This window comes from Oncorhynchus mykiss, chromosome 8 (genome assembly GCF_057628025.1).
Source record: "Oncorhynchus mykiss isolate SJ-2025 chromosome 8, ASM5762802v1, whole genome shotgun sequence".
NCBI lineage: Eukaryota > Metazoa > Chordata > Actinopteri > Salmoniformes > Salmonidae > Oncorhynchus > Oncorhynchus mykiss.
This window is the reverse complement of record NC_143029.1, coordinates 39,740,851-39,760,052: the sequence shown is the minus strand read 5'-3', so window position 1 is coordinate 39,760,052 and position 19,202 is coordinate 39,740,851. Positions and strand designations below refer to the sequence as shown.

The 19,202-nt window shown below is 41.6% G+C and overlaps 1 long non-coding RNA gene across 1 annotated transcript; it reads right to left on the bottom strand.

Moving 5' to 3' along the window:
* Nucleotides 1-15,594: 15,594 nt before the first annotated feature.
* On the bottom strand, nt 15,595-17,719 carry LOC110529897 (uncharacterized). Its single transcript, XR_002474450.3, has 2 exons — nt 16,678-17,719; nt 15,595-16,625 (listed from the first exon to the last, which is right to left on the bottom strand). It is a non-coding gene; the product is annotated as an uncharacterized LOC110529897 (long non-coding RNA).
* Between the last annotated feature and the right edge of the window lie 1,483 nt (nt 17,720-19,202).

Here is a 19,202-nt window from a genome sequence, read left to right as displayed (position 1 = left end):
GGTCTGATATCCTGCGCCGGCTCTGCGTACTGTGTCTCCGGGGCGCTGGGAGGGTGCAGTGCGTCCTCTGCCTGCGCTCCGCTCGTGCCGGGCGAATGTGGGAATGGAGCCTAAGGGAGAGGTGCGTGTAGTAAGCACTAGATCTCCCGTGCTTACCCACAGCCCGGTTCAACCTGTGCCTGCACTCTGGAGGGTCCGGGCTAGAGTGGTTGTCCAGCCTGGGGAAGTGGTGCCAAGGTTGCGCACCAGAGCTCCAGTGCTCCCCCACAGCCCGGTCCTTCAGGTGCCTCCTCCTAACCCCAAGCCTCCTGAAGTTCTCCCGAGCCTGGTGGTTCCTGTGGCAGCCCCACGCACCAGGCTGTCTCTCTGTCTCCTCCCTGCAGGTGGTCCCGCCTGTCCGGCGCTGCTGCCGGAGTCTCCCGCCTGTCCGGCGCTGCTGCCGGAGTCTCCCGCCTGTCCGGCGCTGCTGCCGGAGTCTCCCGCCTCTCCGGCGCTGCTGCCGGATTCTCCCGCCTGTCCGGCGCTGCTGCCGGAGTCTCCCGCCTGTCCGGCGCTGCTGCCGGAGTCTCCCGCCTGTCCGGCGCTGCTGCCGGAGTCTGAGACGCCAGAGCCCCTCAGCCCAGAGGCGCCAGAGCCCCTCAGCTCAGAGGCACCAGAGCCCCTCATCCCAGAGGCGCCAGAGCCCCTCAGCCCAGAGGCGCCAGAGCCCCTCAGCCCCGAGCAGCCGCCCCTCTGTCCCGAGCTGCCGCCCCTCTGTCCCGAGCTGCCGCCCCTCTGTCCCGAGCTGCCGCCCCTCTGTCCCGAGCTGCCCCTCTGTCCATTGAGAAGAGTGGCCATGGTACGAAGCCACGGAGGCGGACAATGAGGCGGACTATTTTACAATATGACCTTTCTCTTGCATTTCTAAGAGGAAGGTCTCTCTCTCAAAAAAAGATATGGTTGGTTTTTCTTTGGATTTTCTCCTACCATATCTATTCTGTTATATTCTCCTACATTATTTTAACATTTATACAAACTTCAAAGTGTTGTCTTTCCAATGGTACGCATATCCTGGCTTCAGGGCCAGAGCTACATGCAGTTAACTTTGGGCACGTCATTCAGGCGGAAATTGAGAAAAAATGGGCCTACCCCTAAGAAGTTAATTAATTAAAAGGATTAACATTCAACACTATGGCCAGAAAAGGTTGAATACATTGGCTATGCTGTCAATCCAGCATGACTTCTGCCATGTTCAAATCAACTGGAAACCCAGAACTGGGAAATCTCAGACTTCAGTGAGTTCAAGACAACAACAAAAACAACTTTTTTAAAAGAGCTCAGACTGAGATAATACGTTTTGAACGGTCATCCAACTTGGAATTCCAAGTCGGGAACTCAGGCCTCGTTCTAGAAGATCACTGACATCATGATTCAATTTTTTTTGTCCAAGTTCCCAGTTGTCTTGAAAGCACCATCAATCCAGAGAATTCCAGACTTTGATGACAAAGTTTGCCCACGAGGACCGCTGAGCCACCTTTCTGTTCAAGTGAGCACAATGTCCAAAAATGTGTTGTATGCTGCTGTATAAATGATGTAATATGCCAGGGAGATATGTATACTATAGCTAAGAAAGTAATATTAAGTGTATGTTGTGTAGTAAGCTGTTAGTAGCCCGTGTGCCTCACTCTAATCATTTGTTCCCTTTCCCTCTCATCACTATGACTTGGTGGTGCACATGTAGCCTATAGCCTGTTTTAGAGAAATGTAGTCATGGAATATTGTAAGAGCTTTCATTGTCTGCTTATATGCCTCCTTTATTTATCTTACGGTTCTGATTTGGTGTACAGAGAGAATACTGTAAGAACAGCCCATGTTCTGAATTCTGTCGCTTTACATTTCAAAAGTGCTGAAAAAATAGTTATATTGATTAAGTCCGTCCTAGCTTGCTCATTAATGTCTTAATTGAAATGACGGATTGCCTCTTATCCGCTCGTCATCCCCTTATGCTGTAGTTTGTACATCTCAATTGTCAGTAGAAACCACATTTGTTTAAGCAAGTCAGGTATATCAGCTATGTCTTTTTAAAAGGCAGTAAATGAGGCTGAATGAACTGTTTTGCTGCCAGACAAGGCTCTGCTGATAACTAGGTGTAGCAGTGGTGAGGATTCAATCTATGGTGCTGAAAAGAAATTTGAATGCCAATCAAATTATTGGCATTCAAATGTAAAACGTGAATAATTATCATTCACGATTGACAATGATGATGGCCTATTTCAAAATGAAATCAAATCAATGTAAATAGTCCAGTGGCCATTTGATTAATTGTTCAGCAGTCTTATGGCTTGGGGGTAGATGCTGGTAAGGAGCCTTTTGGTCCTAGACTTGGCGCTCCGGTGCAGCTTGCCGTGTGGTACGAGAGAAAACACTATATGACTTGGGTGACTGGAGTCAGTCTCCTGAGGAGGAAAAGGTTTTGTTGTGCATGAACGACATTCTAACATAGGTGTTTATTTTGTCCAGGTGGGAAAGGGCAGTGTATAGTGCTACTGAGATTGCATCATCTGTGGATCTGTTGGGGCTGTATGCGAATTGGAGTGGGACTAGGGTATCCGGGAGGATGCTGTTGATGTGAGCCATGACCAGCCTTTCAAAGCACCCCATGGATACCGACGTGAGTGCTACAGGGCGGTAATCATTTAGGCAGGTGTTTCTTGCCAATCATTGGCTTATTGGTGAAATCAGCAATCAGACAATATCTTCTTTAAGCTAATCAATCAAACCTTTATTAATGCAATTGCAGACAGAAGGTGACAGAAGGTGAAAACAAAAACACAGCACACATGTTTCAGAGTAAGTTCTCCAAAATAAAAAATGTCAGTTGCTTTAATATGCTTGCAGTCAACCCCTAGTGATGTAACTGCCTAAGTCAACACCTTCTACTCATGAGACCAAGCCCATGCATATACAGTGAGAAAACACTGGACTATTGTTTGTATAAGGACTCAGTAATTTTCCATTCCCATGTGGCTTACAGTGGTATGTCTGACTTTTCTCTTACCTCTTTACTCTCCGGCAGGGGTCTGTGACTATGTGTCTCTTTTAGCCTTGAGGGACTTTCTCACAGACACCCTGTTTTGACTGCAATGGCTCACCCATCTGCTCAGACCGTTTCTTATAAGAGGCAGAGACTAGAAAAGAACTGTGAAATAGTATGAAACCTTATAATGCATATATTGCTAATCTGTGGTCCAGGACCCTATAAATGTAGTGGGGGAGGGTCTTATTGCCCTTCCCCTTCTATTAACCTATTTTGGGTTGGGGGCAGTATTTTCACATCCGGATGAAAAGCGTGCCCAAAGTAAACTGCCTGTTACTCAGGATATGCATATAATTGGTAGATTTGGATATTCTGAAACTGTTAAAATTATGTCTGTGAGTATCACAGAACTGATATGGCAGGTGAAACCCTCAGGACAAACCATCCCCCCCAAAAACTTCAGCCTTCCACTGTTCCCAATGGCTTTCATATTTATTATGCGGCGAAGTCCTCCCAGATTGCAGTTCCTAGGGCTTCCACTAGATGTCAACAGTCTTTGGAAAGTGTTTCAGGCTGGTTTTTGGAAAAATGAGCTAGAAGTTGTAGTTTTTCTAAGTGGCTACCATTTTGGCTGTAGTGTTTCCATGCGTGTGGGTGAAAGTGCGTTCTTTGTTATTTTTCTCCGGTAATGAACATACTATTCTCCGTCTTAAATTGTATCATTTGTTTACGTATTAGGGTACCTGAGGTTTGATTATAAACGTTGTTTGGGATTCATTTTGTATGCATTTTGAAGGAGGGAAACCGGTGCATTATTGAATGAAGCTAAACTGAGTTTTTATGGATATAAAGAAGGACTTTATCGAACAAAGGGACCATTTGTGATGTAACTGGGACCTTTTGGAGTGCCAACAGAAGAATATCTTCAATGCTAAGGCATTTATTATAACGCTATTTCTTACTTTCGTGTCGCACCTGCCTGGTTGAAAAATGTTTTTCATGTTTTTGTATGTGGGGCGTTGTCCTCAGATAATCACATGGTGTGCTTTCGCCGTAAAGCCTTTTTGAAATCTGACACAGCGGCTGGATTAACAAGAAGTTAAGCTTTATTTTGATGCAAAATACTTGTATTTTCATGAATGTTAAATATTTATATTTCTGTCATTTGAAATTCACGCTCTGCAATTTCACCGGATGTTGGCCAAGTGGGACGTTACCGTTCCACCTGCCCATAAGAAGTTAATACAACATAAGCATAATCAATTATTATAATACATAAATAATTTGGTGCAGCCCCTATCATGACTCCAAGGTGACCCTCATCACAGGTTACCTTCGATTCATTGGGCACAGGGACTATGATGATCTGCTTAAAACATGTAGGTATTACAGACTCGGTCAGGGAGAGGGTTGAAAATGTCAGTGAATACACTTGACTGTTAGTCTGCGCATGCTTTGAGTACAGTCGTGGCCAAAGTTTTTGAGAATGACACAAAGTTTCATTTCACAAAGTTTGCTGCATCAGTGTCTTTAGATATTTTTGTCAGATGTTACTATGGAATTAGTTATCACTTTTGCCTTATGGCAAGGTGCTCCATCATGCTGGAAAAGGCATTGTTCGTCACCAAACTGTTCCTGGATGGTTGGGAGAATTGCTCTCGGAGGATGTGTTGGTACCATTCTTTATTCATGGCTGTGTTCTTAGGCAAAATTGTGAGTGAGCCCACTCCCTTGGCTGAGAAGCAACCCCACACATGAATGGTCTCAGGATGCTTTACTGTTGGCATGACACAGGACTGATGGTAGCGCTCACCTTGTCTTCTCCGATCAAGCTTTTTTCCGGATGCCCCAAACAATCGGAAAGGTGATTCATCAGAGAAAATGACTTTACCCCACTCCTCAGCAGTCCAATCCCTGTACCTTTTGCAGAATATCAGTCTGTCCCTGATGTTTTTCCTGGAGAGAAGTGGCTTCTTTGCTGCCCTTCTTGACACCAGGCCATCCTCCAAAAGTCTTCGCCTCACTGTTCTTGCAGATGCACTCACCATGGCCTGCTGCCATTCCTGAGCAAGCTCTGTACTGGTGGTGCCCCGATCCCGCAGCTGAATCAACTTTAGGAGACGGTCCTGGCGCTTGCTGGACTTTCTTGGGCGCCCTGAAGCCTTCTTCACAACAATTGAACCGCTCTGCTTGAAGTTCTTGATGATCCGATAAATGGTTGATTTAGGTGCAATCTTACTGGCAGCAATATCCTTGCCTGTGAAGCGCTTTTTGTGCAAAGCAATGATGACGGCACGTGTTTCCTTACAGGTAACCACGATTGACAGAGGAAGAACAATGATTCCAAGCAGCACCCTCCATTTGAAGCTTCCAGTCTGTTATTCGAACTCAATCAGCATGACAGAGTGATCTCCAGCTTTGTCCTCGTCAACACTCACACCTGTGTTAATGAGAGAATCACTGACATGATGTCAGCTGGTCCTTTTGTGACAGGGCTGAAATGCAGTGGAAATGTTTTTTTGGGATTCAGTTAATTTGCATGGCAAAGAGGGACTTTGCAATTCACCTGATCACTCTTCATAACATTCTGGAGTATATGCAAACTGCCATCATACAAATTGAGGCAGCAGACTTTGTGAAAATTAATATTTGTGTCATTCTCAAAACTTTTGGCCACGACTTTACACATCTTGGTAATCCGTCTGGCCCCGCGGCTTTGTGAATGTTGACCTGTTTAAATGTGTTGCTCACATCGGCTACCAAGAGCGTTATCACACAGTCATCCAGAGCCGCTAGTGCTCTCGTGCATGCTTGTGTTGCTTGCCTCAAAGTGAGCATAAAAGGCATTTCCCTCGTCTGGTAGGCTTGCATCACTGGGCAGCTCACGTCTGGGTTTCCCTTTGTAGTCCATAATAGTTTTCAAGCCCTGCCACATCCGACGAGCTTCAGAGCCGGTTTAGTAGGATTCAATCTTAATCCTGTATTGACCCTTTGCCTGTTTGCTTGTTTGATGGTTCCTCTGAGGGAAAAGCAGGATTTCCTATAAACGTCCGGATTAGTGTTCCGCTCCTTGAAAGCGGTGGCTCTATCCTTTAGCTCGATGTGGATGTTGCCTTTAATCCATGGCTTCTGGTTGGGATATGTATGTACGGTCACTGTGGGGACGATGTCATCGATGCACTTATTGATGAAGCCGATGACTGAGGTGGTATACTTCTCAATGCCATTGGATGAATCTCGGAACATATTCCAGTCTGTATTAGCAAAAAAGTCCTGTACCGAAGCCTCCGCATCATCAGACTACTTCCGTATTGCGTGAGTCTCTGGTACTTCCTGCTTTAGTTTTAGCTTGTAAGCAGGAATCAGGAGGACAGAATTATCGTCAGTTTTGCCAAATGGATGGTGGGTGAGAGATTTTTATGCATCTGTGTGTGGAGTAAAGGTGGTCTACCGTTTTTTCCCTCTGGTTTCACATGTGAAATGCTGGTAAAAATTTGGTAAAACTGATTTACGTTTTCCTGCATTTAAAGTCCCCGGCCACCAGGAGCGCCGCTTCTGGATGAGCATTTTCTTATTTGCCTTATAGAGTTGGTTGAGTGCGGTCTTAGTGCCAGCATCGGTCTGTGGGGGTAAATAGATGGCTATGAATAATATAGATGAGAACTCTCTTGGTAGATAGTGTGGTCGAGGTACTCTCATGAGGTTCTCTACCTCAGGTGAGCAATACCTCGAGACCTCTTTAATATTAACCTCTTTGGGGTCGGCGGGACGCTTGCGTCCCACATGGCCAATAGCCAAGGGAAAATGCAGAGCGCCAAATCAAACTTTCATTAAATTACACATGCAAGATAGCAAATTAAAGCTACACTCGTTTTGAATCCAGCCAACATGTCAGATTTCAAAAAGGCTTTTCGGTAAAAGCATAAGATGCTATTATCTGATGATAGCACAACAGTATACAATGAGAGAGTAGCAAGTTTCAACTCTGCAGGCTCGACACAAAACGTAGAAATAAAATATAAATCATGCCTTAGCTTTGACAAGCTTCTTTTGTTGGCACTCCTATATGTCCCATAAACATCACAAATGGTCCTTTTGTTCGTTTAATTCCGTCTATAAATATCCAAAATGTCCATTTATTTGCCGCGTTTGATCCAGAAAAACACAGCTTCTAACTTACACAACGTCGCTACAGAATATCTCAAAAGTTACCTGGAAACTTTGCCAATACATTTCAATCTGCTTTTGCAATACAACTTTAGGTATTTCTAAACCTATATAATCGATCAAATTGAAGACGGGATGATCTGTGTTCAATACAGGAGCAAAACAAACTGACACTGCTTTTCTGGTTACGCGCCTCTATCAAAAGGTACACATGAAGTGACATTCGTTCTGAGCTATGGTACTTCTTCATTACACAAATGAAAAACTTCAACCAATTTGTACAAACTGGTGACATCCAGTGGAAGCGGTAAGAATTGTAGGAAAGTTGATTAGAATTCTGGATTCCCCATGAAATCATTTTGAAAAGACTGACTTTAAAAAAAATCTGAATGGTTTGTCCTCTGGGTTTTGCCTGCTAAATAAGTTCTGTTATACTCACAGACATGATTCAAACAGTTTTACTTCGGAGTGTTTTCTATCCAATACTAATCATAATATGCATATATTAGGATCTGGGACAGAGTAGGAGGCAGTTCAGTTTGGGCACGCTATTTATCCAAAAGTGGAAATGCTGCCCCCTACCCCAAACAGGTGAAACATCGCACACCAGCTGTTATTGACAAATAGACACACACCTCCACCCCTCATCTTACTAGACATACAGTGGCTGTGAAAGTATTTGCCCCCTTTCAATTTTTCCTATTTCGTTGATTGGAATTAAAATAGATTTTTGGGGGGGTTTGTATAATTTCATATACACAACATGCCTACCGCTTTGAAGATGCAAAATATGTTTTATTGTGAAGCAAACAAGAAATAAGACAAAAAACAGAAAACTTGAGGATGCATAACTATTCACCCACCTGCGGCAAGTCTCTTGGGGTATGTCTCTATAAGCTTGGCACCTCTAGCCACTGGGATTTTTGCCCATTCTTCAAGGCACAACTTCTCCAGCTCTTTCAAGTGGGATGGATTCCACTGGTGTATTTGCAATCTTTAAGTCATACCACAGATTCTCAATTAGATTGAGGTCTGGGCTTTGAAAAGGCCATTCCAAGACATTTAAATGTTTCGCCTTAAACACCTGGAGTGTTGCTTTAGCAGTATGCTTAGGGTCATTGTCCTGCTGGAAGGTGAACCTCCGTTCCAGTCTCAAATCTCTGGAAGTATGAAACAGGTTTCCCTCAAAGACTTTCCCTGTATTTAGTGCCACCCATCGTTCCTTCAATTCTGACCAGTGTCCCAGTTTGTGACAAAGAAAAACATTCCCACATCATGATGCTGCCACCACCATGCTTCACTGTGGGGATGGTATTCTCTGGGTGATGGGAGGTGTTGGATTTGTGCCAGACATAGCGTTATCCTTGATGGTCAAAAAGCTTAATTTTAGTGTCATCTGACCAGAGTACCTTCTTCCATATGTTTGTGGAGTCTCCCATAAGCCTTTTGGCGAACACCAAACGTGTTTGCTTATTTTCTTCTTTAATCAATGGCTTTTTTTCTGGCCACTCTTCTGTAAAGCCCAGCTCTGTGGAGTGTACGGCTTAAAGTTGTCCGATAGACAGATACTCCAATCTCCGCTGTGGAGCTTTGCACCTCCTTCAGGATTGTCTTTGGTCTCTTTGTTGCCTCTTTGATAAATGCCTTTTCTTGTCAGGTTTGTTGTGGTGCCATATTCTTTCCATTGTTTTAAAATGGATTTAATGGTGCTCCTTTGGATGTTCAAAGTTTTGGATATTTTTTATAACCCAACCCTGATCTTTACTTCTCCACAACTTTGCCCCTGACCTGTTTAGAGAGCTCCTTGGTCTTCATGGTGCCGCTTGCTTGGTGGTGCACCTTGCTTAGTGGTGTTGCAGACTATGGGGCCTTTCAGAACAGGTGTATATATACTGAGATCATGTGACACTTAAATAAAGTCCACCTGTGTGCAATCTAACTAACTGTGACTTCTGAAGGTAATTGGTTGCACCAGATCTTATTTAGGGGCTTGATAGCAAAGGGGGTGAATACATATGCACGCACCACTTTTCATTTAAAAAAATATATAATTTAAAAACATTTATTTATTTATTTCATTTCACTTCATTTCACAAATCTATTTAAATTACATGTTTTAATGAAACAAAATATGAAAAACGCTAAGGGAGATGATATAGTTTGCAAGGCACTGTAGCTTCTTCTCTGTGCTGCCGGTGCATGGAAAATCCCGCCAGCTCTATATTATCTGTTTCGTCGTTCAGCTTCGACTCGGTGAAACATAAAATATTACAGTTTTTAACCTTTTGCATGTAGGGGGCAGTATTTTCGTTTTTGGCAAAAAAAAAACGTACCCATTTGACGTACCCATAATTGTCAGATTAGGATAGAAAACACTCTAAAGTTTCCAAAACTGTCAAAATATTGTCTGTGAGTATAACAGAACTGATATTGCGGGCGAAAACCTGAGGAAAATCCAATCAGGAAGTGCCTCTTATTTTGAATCCTCTCTTTTCCTATGCATGCCTATCCTCCATTTAAAGGGATATCACCCAGATTCCTTTTTTCTATGGCTTCCGTAAGGTGTCAACAGTTTTTAGACATAGTTTCAGGCTTTTATTTTGAAAAATAAGTGAGAAAGATCACATTGCGTAAGTGGATAGGTGGGGGCTCTCAGAGTGAGTTTTGCGTAACAGAGTAAAGCGGCCATTGTTTCTCCCGGTCCTATTGAAAAACCTACACTCACAGTTGATATATTATCGAATATATATTTTAAAAAAAACCTGAGGATTAATTATAAAAAAGTTTGACATGTTTCTGTGGACATTATGGATATTATTTGGAATTTTCTTCTGTGTCTGCATTGTCATGACCGCTCTTTCCTGTGGATTTCTGAACAAAGGTATTTGGATATAAAAATAATCTTTATCGAACAAAAGGAACATTTGTTGTGTAACTGGGAGTTTGGTGAGTGAAAACATCCCAAGATCATCAAAAGTAAAAGATTAATTTGATTGCTCATCTGATTTTTGTGACCTAGCTACTTAATGCTTAGTGTACATAATGTTTTGTTATGCTATCGATAAACTTACACAAATGCTTGGATTGCTTTCGCTGTAAAGCATAATTTCAAAATCTGAGACGACAGGTGGATTAACAAAAGGCTAAGCTGTGTTTTGCAATATTGCACTTGTGATTTCATGAATATTTTTTTGTAATATTATTTGACTGTGGCACTATGCTATTCAGCGGTTGCTGATGACAATTATCCCACTTAAGGGATGGGTAGCGTCAAGAAGTTAATGTCCCATTGGTAGGATAATCGTAATCATAGGTCATCAATTTTATTTTCCAATGATTGCATGTTAGCCAATTAAACGCATGGCAGTGGGAGATCACTCGTTCGCCTACTGATTCTAAGAAGGCAGCCCGACCTGCACCCCCCTTTCCTCCGTCTTTTCTTCACACCAATGACGGGGATTTGGGCCTGTTCCCGGGAAAGCATTATATCCTTCTCATCGGACTCGTTAAAGGAAAAAGCTTCTTCCAGTTCATGGTGAACAATCGCTGTTCTGATGTCCAGAAGTTATTTTCTGTCATGAGAGATGGTAGCAGCAACATTATGTACAAAATAAGTTAGAAAACAAGTTACAATCTAACAAAATTGCACATTTATTTAGGAGCTTGTAAAACGTCCGCCATCCTCTTCGGTGTCATTTTTCATTAAGTTTATCAAACTTGGAGTTTGAGGGTATTAAAGTATAACATTTTCTTGAGACAGTATGTGTGGGCATAGGCAAACGGTGTAATTGGAGGATGCATTTTAGGCTCTCCCACAATGAAAAATGAATCGGGTTGGTTACAAGTGGGGTTGGACTGAAAACCTACTAGATGGTAGCTCTCCAAGAACAGGGTTGGAGAACCATGATAGGCTATTCAGTAGGCTACATCTGTCGGGACAAACTTAGATTGAGGGAATTATGACGTTATTTAAATATTTATACATATCGGTCCTGTAATACAGGACTAGTCAAGGCCCAGTGCACTATTTTTGTAAAAAAAAAATGTTTGCCCGCGCTACAGATTGCTATATAGGCCTGCTTACACAGAACTTGTAAAGGCACTGGGCACGACTTTTGTGAAAAATAAGTACCAGATTTGTATTCATTAATTTTATAGTTTATTTTTTTTAATTAATATTTTTTACACTGTTTTCTCCCCAATGTCGTAGTGTCCAATTGGTAGTTACAGTCTTGTCTCATCGCTGCAACTCCCGTACGGACTCAGGAGAGGTGAAGGTCGAGAGCCATGCATCCTCCGAAACATAACCCAACCAAGCCACACTGACCGTGTCAGCGTGCACTGCGCCCGGCACAGGAGTCGCAAGGACATCCCTGCAGGCCAAACTCTCCCCTAACCCGGAAGACGCTGGGCCAATTGTGCGCCATCCCATGGGTCTCGCGATCGCGGCCGGGTGCGACAGAGCCTGGACTCGAATCCAGAATCTCTAGTGGCACAGCTAGTACTCCTTAGACCACTGCGCCTGTATATATATATATTTTTTTTTTAACCCTTTCACACGTACCAATAAACGGGTGTGATCATTCTACAGCGGTCCCTGCAGCGTACGCTCAAACCGGTGTGATTAGAATGCTTTTTTAGAACGTCCAGTTTCGATTGACACAACAGTCAGCGTTTGAGCTGGCAACAATGTTTTTTCTCAGAAACATTTTGCACAAACACAGTCCTTACAAAGTTATGTCCTGAATGTGACAAGTTTTTTGGGGATGCACTGTTCAGACATGCACAGAAGTTGCAACAGCATAACACATCATACAAACTGGAAATGTAGGCTACATTAGTCCTAGCGCTAACTGAGGAAAGATTGGCATAACACAAGCGGTCATATTTAGCTAAATCTCGGCTGACAGAATCTACAATATGAATAAGCATATAGCAATCATTATTTACAATTTATCACATCATGGGTGAGCTCACCATTGATCAAAATAATTGGCAATGGATAATTTGTGCTCAGCACCATGTTATTTCTTTTGCATCAAGCAATAGTTTGCATTTTGAAGGGAGTGTGTTGTCAACTATCATTCACTTCCCTTCATCAATTTCCGGAAGTATACTCGAAAGATGAGTGAACCATTACTTCACATAATTTTGCTATAACATCTTTGGTCTGACAGACATTGACAGAGTGCACTGTATAATGTCAACGAACATGGCGCCACACATAGCTGCAAATAGCTTAGCATTGGCTCATTATAATCAGGTCAACCTTCAAAAAAGTATTTTACACACATTATAGGTGTTCATTCCAATCTATGCAATAATTGGAATTCATGATTTGTTACCAGTACTTGAAAACATGTCAATACAACTGCAAATACATTATGCTCAATACATATTGTACATATAACTCCTTTGGAAAGTATTCAGACCCATTGACTTTTCTCACATTTTGTTGCGTTGTAGCCTTATTCTAAAATGGATTAAATAATTTTTTCCCCTCATCAATCTACACACAATACCCCATAATGACAAAGCAATTACACGTTTTTAGAAATTTGTGCAAATGTATAAAGAAAAACTAACAGAAATAACACATTTACATAAAAATTCAGAATCTTTATTCAGTACTTTGTTGAAGCATATTTGGCAGCGATTACAGCCTTGAGTCTTGGGAATGACCCTACAAGCTTGGCACGCCTGTATTTGGGGAGTTTCTCCCATTCTTCTCTTCAGATCCTCTCAAACTCTGTCAGGTTGGATGGGGAGTTTCGCTGCACGTTCAAGTCCGGGCTCTGGCTGGACCACTCAAGGACATTCAGAGATTTGTCCCAAAGCCACTCCTGCACTGTCTTGGCTGTGTGCTTAGGGTCATTGTCCAGTTGGAATGTAAACCTTTGCCCTGGTCTGTGGTCCTAAGCGGTCTGGAGTAGGCTTTTATCAAGGATCTCTCTGTACTTTGCTCCATTCATCTTTCCCTTCCCTCAGTCTCCCAGTTCCTGCTGCTGAAAAACATCCCCACACCATGATGCTGCCACCCCCATGCATCACTGTAGGGATGGTGACAGGTTTCCTCCAGATGTGATGCTTGGCATTCAGGCCAAAGATTTCAATCATGGTTTGAGCAGATCAGATAATTATGTTTGTCATGATCTGAGAGTCCTTTAGGTGTCTCTTGCCAATTTCTACCATAAAGGACTGATTGGTGGAGTGCTGTAGAGATGGTTGTCCTTCTGGAAGGTTCTCCCATCTCCATAGAGGAACTCTGGAGCTCGGTCAAAATGACTTGGGGGTTTTTGGTCACTTTCCTAACCAAAGCCCTTCTCCCCCACTTGCTCAGTTTGTCTGGGCAGCCAGCTCTAGCAGGAGTCTTGGTGGTTCCAAACATCTTCCATTTAAGAATGATGGAGGCCACTGTGTTCTTGGGGAGCTTCAATGCTGCAGAAATGTTTTACCCTTCCCTTCGACGTCATGGCTTGATTTTTGCTCTGACATGCACTGTCAAATCATGTCCAATCAATTGAATTTACCAGAGTTGTTGTGGAAACAGTTGTGGAAACAGGATGCACCTGAGCTCAATTTTGAGTATCATAGCAAAGAGTCTGAATACTTATGTAAATAAGATATTTCAGTTTTTATTTTTAATACATTTTCAAAAAAATGTAAAAAACTATTTTCACTTTGTCTTTATGGGGTATTGTGTGTAGATTGAAATAAGGCTGTAACATAACGAAATGTGGAAAAAAGGAAGGGGTCTGAATACTTTCCGTATGCATTTTATATACTGTATGCTACAGTAGAAACGACAACACGATATACAGAAAATAAGACACTTACTTGGATAGGAAAGCACCCGTCCAAAGGTATTATTTGTAAGGAAAACAACAATGAAGGCAATGCGAACCATCCAGAAAATGTGCCAGGGGGAAAAGTTTGTGCTAGACTGCTTACTTGATCTGTGGAAACACTGGGGAAGTGCTTGGGCTCTCCTCGAAAAGAGAAGTTTGTGCAGCTCAGTAAAGCCCCCAAACATAAACTATCCACAGCAGTGAAATGGGCTACATCTATGCGAATTAATGATACCTCAATTCAAATTGTTATTAGAAAATAAAACTTGATAGAAAATCATTTGAAATTGACTGATTGAAACATAGCCTATAGATAATTAGCAGGCAGCGTGTCTTGGTTTAAGGGCAACGTAGGTTAAGGATCAAATCCCTTTAGCGAGATCGATTTGACAACATCCAGTGAAATGGCAGAGCGCCAAATTCAAATTAATTCATGCCTTACCTTTGACGAGCTTCTTCTGTTGGCACTCCAATATGTCCCATAAACATCACAAATGGTCCTTTTGTTCGATTAATTCCATCGTTATATATCCAAAATGTCAATTTATTTGGCGCTTTTGATCCAGAAAAATACAGGGTCCAACTTACGCTACATGACTACAAAATCTCCAAAGTTACCTGTAATCTTTGTCCAAACATTTCAAACAACTTTGGTAATACAACTTTAGTTATTTTTTTACGTAAATAATCTATCAAATTTAAGCCGGGATAAACAGCGTTCAATACCGGACGAAAACAAAGAAAGCATGTTCTAGGTCGTGCGCACCAAATCATGAGAGTGCACCTGGAGTGACACAGGAAAATAACAGGGATACTTCTTCATTTCTCTAAAGAAAAACATCAACCAATTTCTAAAGACTTGTTGACATCTAGTGGAAGCTATAGGAACTGCAAGGATATTTCTATTAAAACATCCTTACCGTAGAAAACCAATGGAAAACAGATTGACCTCAAAAAAACAATTCCCTGGATGGATTGTGCTCGGGTTTTAGCCTGCCAAATCAGTTCTGTTATACTCACAGACTTCATTCAAACAGTTTTAGAAACTTCAGAGTGCTTTCTATCCAAATATACCAAATTATATGCATATAACATCTTATATGTTATATGCATAAGTTTCTGGGCCTGAGTAGCAGCCAGTTTACTTTGGGCACACTTTTCATCCGGACGTGAAAATAGCGCCCCCAAGCCATAAGAAGTTTTAACTGTCCTGTTGCTTAGCAATCACATTGGAATAGTGAGAGCATTCTGACATCACATGCATAAAAAAACTCACGTTATAGATATTTGGAAGGTTAATATTTGTTTAGTTATTCAGATTTGTCAGGGGGTGCTGCAGCACCGTCAGCACCCTTGTTCTTTTAGATACCCCAGATGGTGTATCAATGCTGTAAGACAATGGCTTTGGCCTTCTCAAATGAGTACTCTAACAAATTCCTCTGTGTTAATAGACTTATTTGAGCAACAACTGTATGAAAGAAGCAGCACTACCCTGCAAAAGATGGCAGTGCATTTACTTTAGGGTTCATGATGGACATGGAGAATAAACCACCACCAAAGGTATACATTTTTTCCACTTTTATTTTCCGTTGCACAGTAATTTCTATCTACATAATTTCTAAATTGTTTGTGGCAGCAGAGAAAGTCATAAACATCCATGTGAAATTTGCATAAAACTGTACAAGAAAATTGGCTACAATGAGAAAATACTGCAACCCACTGATAACTGTTAAATCCAGGACAGAAATGGCATTATGGCGGACAGACTCCCTCTTGTAAATTAGTATGAATCATACCAGGTAAGAAGAATACTGCATACTGAGTATAGGCAAGAAACAACTCACTCAAAGACAAGAAAAAACACATTAAAAAAAATCGAATAGAAAAATAAAAGAGAGCTAGAAGGGAAGGGAAGGACCTCAATCATAGACTAGTTGTTTTTTTCCTGAAGTATTCTTTCCACCTTGGAAGATTGAAGCAGGGCTACCTACCGACATCCACACAACAATGCATACTAGAACACAGAGAAGGAGACCAAACCTGTTAGTTAGCATCACCAACATGAGCCACTTGGAACTGCTACTGGAGTAGAAGGAGAATGCAATTAGAAGACAAGCGAGGGAGAGTTGAAGCATGATGTGTGCAGACTCGGACACTGAACATGCGAGGCCGGTCTATGATGGAGCCACATTACACAGAGGTTGCATCATCCTGCTGATGTAGACATCCTCTACTTACCGTGGTTACTGACTTTTCTTTTTTTCTTGGCGATTTCCCACAATTGATTGGATACAGAAAGCTTGGTCATGGAAATCAAGTATTTCAGACAAGAAAGACATTGTTGATCATACAACAAACCAAAAAATTTTAAAGAACAATGTACAACTGAAAATAGGAAAGGAAAAGACAGCAAAGTTGAACATTAAAGGTAGACTCAGCAATATGACGTAGTTGCAAAAAGTAAATAGCATGGTGGGTCAATTTCTGCAACAACTAAGAGCGTTGAAGCACGATGCTCAACTTCTTCGCTATTTTGGCACCCTGGCTACCCAACACACATGCACCTATACTGTGTGATTGTGTGAGAGGAAAATCTTGCATCTCGCTCATCTCAATATCTGCGATGCTGCTTGTGGCAACGTCTACCTTGAAAGATACTGTGCTGGTCAAATGTTGTTTAGAAGTTGGTAAAAACTTTTATGAAGGGCACAATATTGTGAATACAATAGTTGTGTTCGATTCTGAAAACCTGCTACCCTCACTAGTGGCCTCACGGTTGAGTTGCTGTAATCTTACTCCAACCTAACCAGCCATCTCCTATCGGGATGAGTCGAAAAGGTCTTCGAGAAGAAAGAACTGGAACCTAACTCAGTGACCGAGTCAGAATGCACAGTTCCCAGAGGCCCTGTATAGACAGACCTAGACCTATTGTATTTCAATTAGTGAAACACTTGGTATGTTGAGTAAGTTGAGTAATTGAGTAATAGAGTTGAGTAATAGAACAATGAAACGAAAGCTAAAATAATTCTTTGGCGTTAGAAAAAATATGGCAGCTGTCCTTGTGTCGCTTGCTTGAGCAATGTCAACCACTTTTCAATTGGTCTTAGATTGTCAAACTATTTACCTATTTACAAAAGAATGGTAGAGAAGCCTGGCAGAACATTAAAGTAGATACATATGAGTGTTTTCACCACTGAAATGGGGACAGAAACAGAGGACAGTTCCGACACACTACACATATAGCAGCGTCTCTTACACTTCAATATATAAAATGTGAATTAATAGACCACTCACACTGACAAAGTTATTTTACGGAAAAAAGAAAAAAAAAAGTTTCTGTCTTTAAAAATGCATGACTTTGCCTGAATGTACATATATATATATTCCTGCATATATCAACACACACAAATAGGTTTTCCCATGTGTATATACTGTAGTAATCTCCAAGTGTATGTGCACTCGAGGAGTTCATGTCCATACAATATTACTCCTGAAAACCAATCCAATAGGTGTGGATACACTAGCAGTGTATAGGCCTACTGTAACACTGACATAATTCACACAGAGTCATTATTAAAGCCAAACTGTAGTAGATGTTAATGGCAGGGGGGGAAGGTAGCATTTACATGTCAAATTAAACACTTCAGGGAGAGGAGACACTGACAGTCTTGCTTCTAGAGTTCTGATCTTGCTTTTAGATTTCTGATGTGTGTGATACCTGGTATGACACATTATTTATGGTGACGTGTACTGATCTGCATGATAGATCTATGTATTTTATATCCATGCCCTCTTTTTGAATCCAGCCCTTTTTATAAGGATCAATTAATGGGAGTTTGACAAAGCTACAAAACATACTGGCAACATTACCAAATCAAAATATATCATAATTCACAACATTCACGACAACTAAGAACAAATAAAAACAGATTTCAAGTAAAACAGACTGAGCTTAAAATTAACGATACACAAGAGGAAGGAAATTAATACATGTATAATACAGTTGGGAACAATATGAAAACAGTGAATCCATATGATGAGGAGAGTCTAGTTGGATCAAGGAGAAAGGATCCAGTGTACATTGGAATGACTTGCTTTTTTAATCCTGCAACTCTCTGCATAGAGCCGGCTGTCACTATGACAACACATCCTGTGACTTTGAGTAGAGCTTCTTATGCCCGCCACCAGTTTCGCTCCATCTGTGAAGTTCTCCTCTTGTTGTTTTGCACTTGACAGTCGGAAGTGAATACAGTGTTGATCATTTATATAGATTTATGTATATATAATTATGTATATATATATATATATATACAGTGCCTTGCGAAAGTATTCGGCCCCCTTGAACTTTGCGACCTTTTTGCCACATTTCAGGCTTCAAACGTAAAGATATAAAACTGTATTTTTTTGTGAAGAATCAACAACAAGTGGGACACAATCATGAAGTGGAACAACATTTATTGGATATTTCAAACTTTTTTAACAAATCAAAAACTGAATAATTGGGCGTGCAAAATTATTCAGCCCCCTTAAGTTAATACTTTGTAGCGCCACCTTTTGCTGCGATTACAGCTGTAAGTCGCTTGGGGTATGTCTCTATCAGTTTTGCACATCGAGAGACTGACATTTTTTCCCATTCCTCCTTGCAAAACAGCTCCAGCTCAGTGAGGTTGTATGAAGAGCATTTGTGAACAGCAATTTTAAGTTCTTTCCACAGATTCTCGATTGGATTCAGGTCTGGACTTTGACTTGGCCAGTCTAACACCTGGATATGTTTATTTTTGAACCATTCCATTGTAGATTTTGCTTTATGTTTTGGATCATTGTCTTGTTGGAAGACAAATCTCCGTCCCAGTCTCAGGTCTTTTGCAGACTCCATCAGGTTTTCTTCCAGAATGGTCCTGTATTTGGCTCCATCCATCTTCCCATCAATTTTAACCATCTTCCCTGTCCCTGCTGAAGAAAAGCAGGCCCAAACCATGATGCTGCCACCACCATGTTTGACAGTGGGCATGGTGTGTTCAGGGTGATGAGCTGTGTTGCTTTTACGCCAAACATAACGTTTTGCATTGTTGCCAAAAAGTTCAATTTTGGTTTCATCTGACCAGAGCACCTTCTTCCACATGTTTGGTGTGTCTCCCAGGTGGCTTGTGGCAAACTTTAAACAACACTTT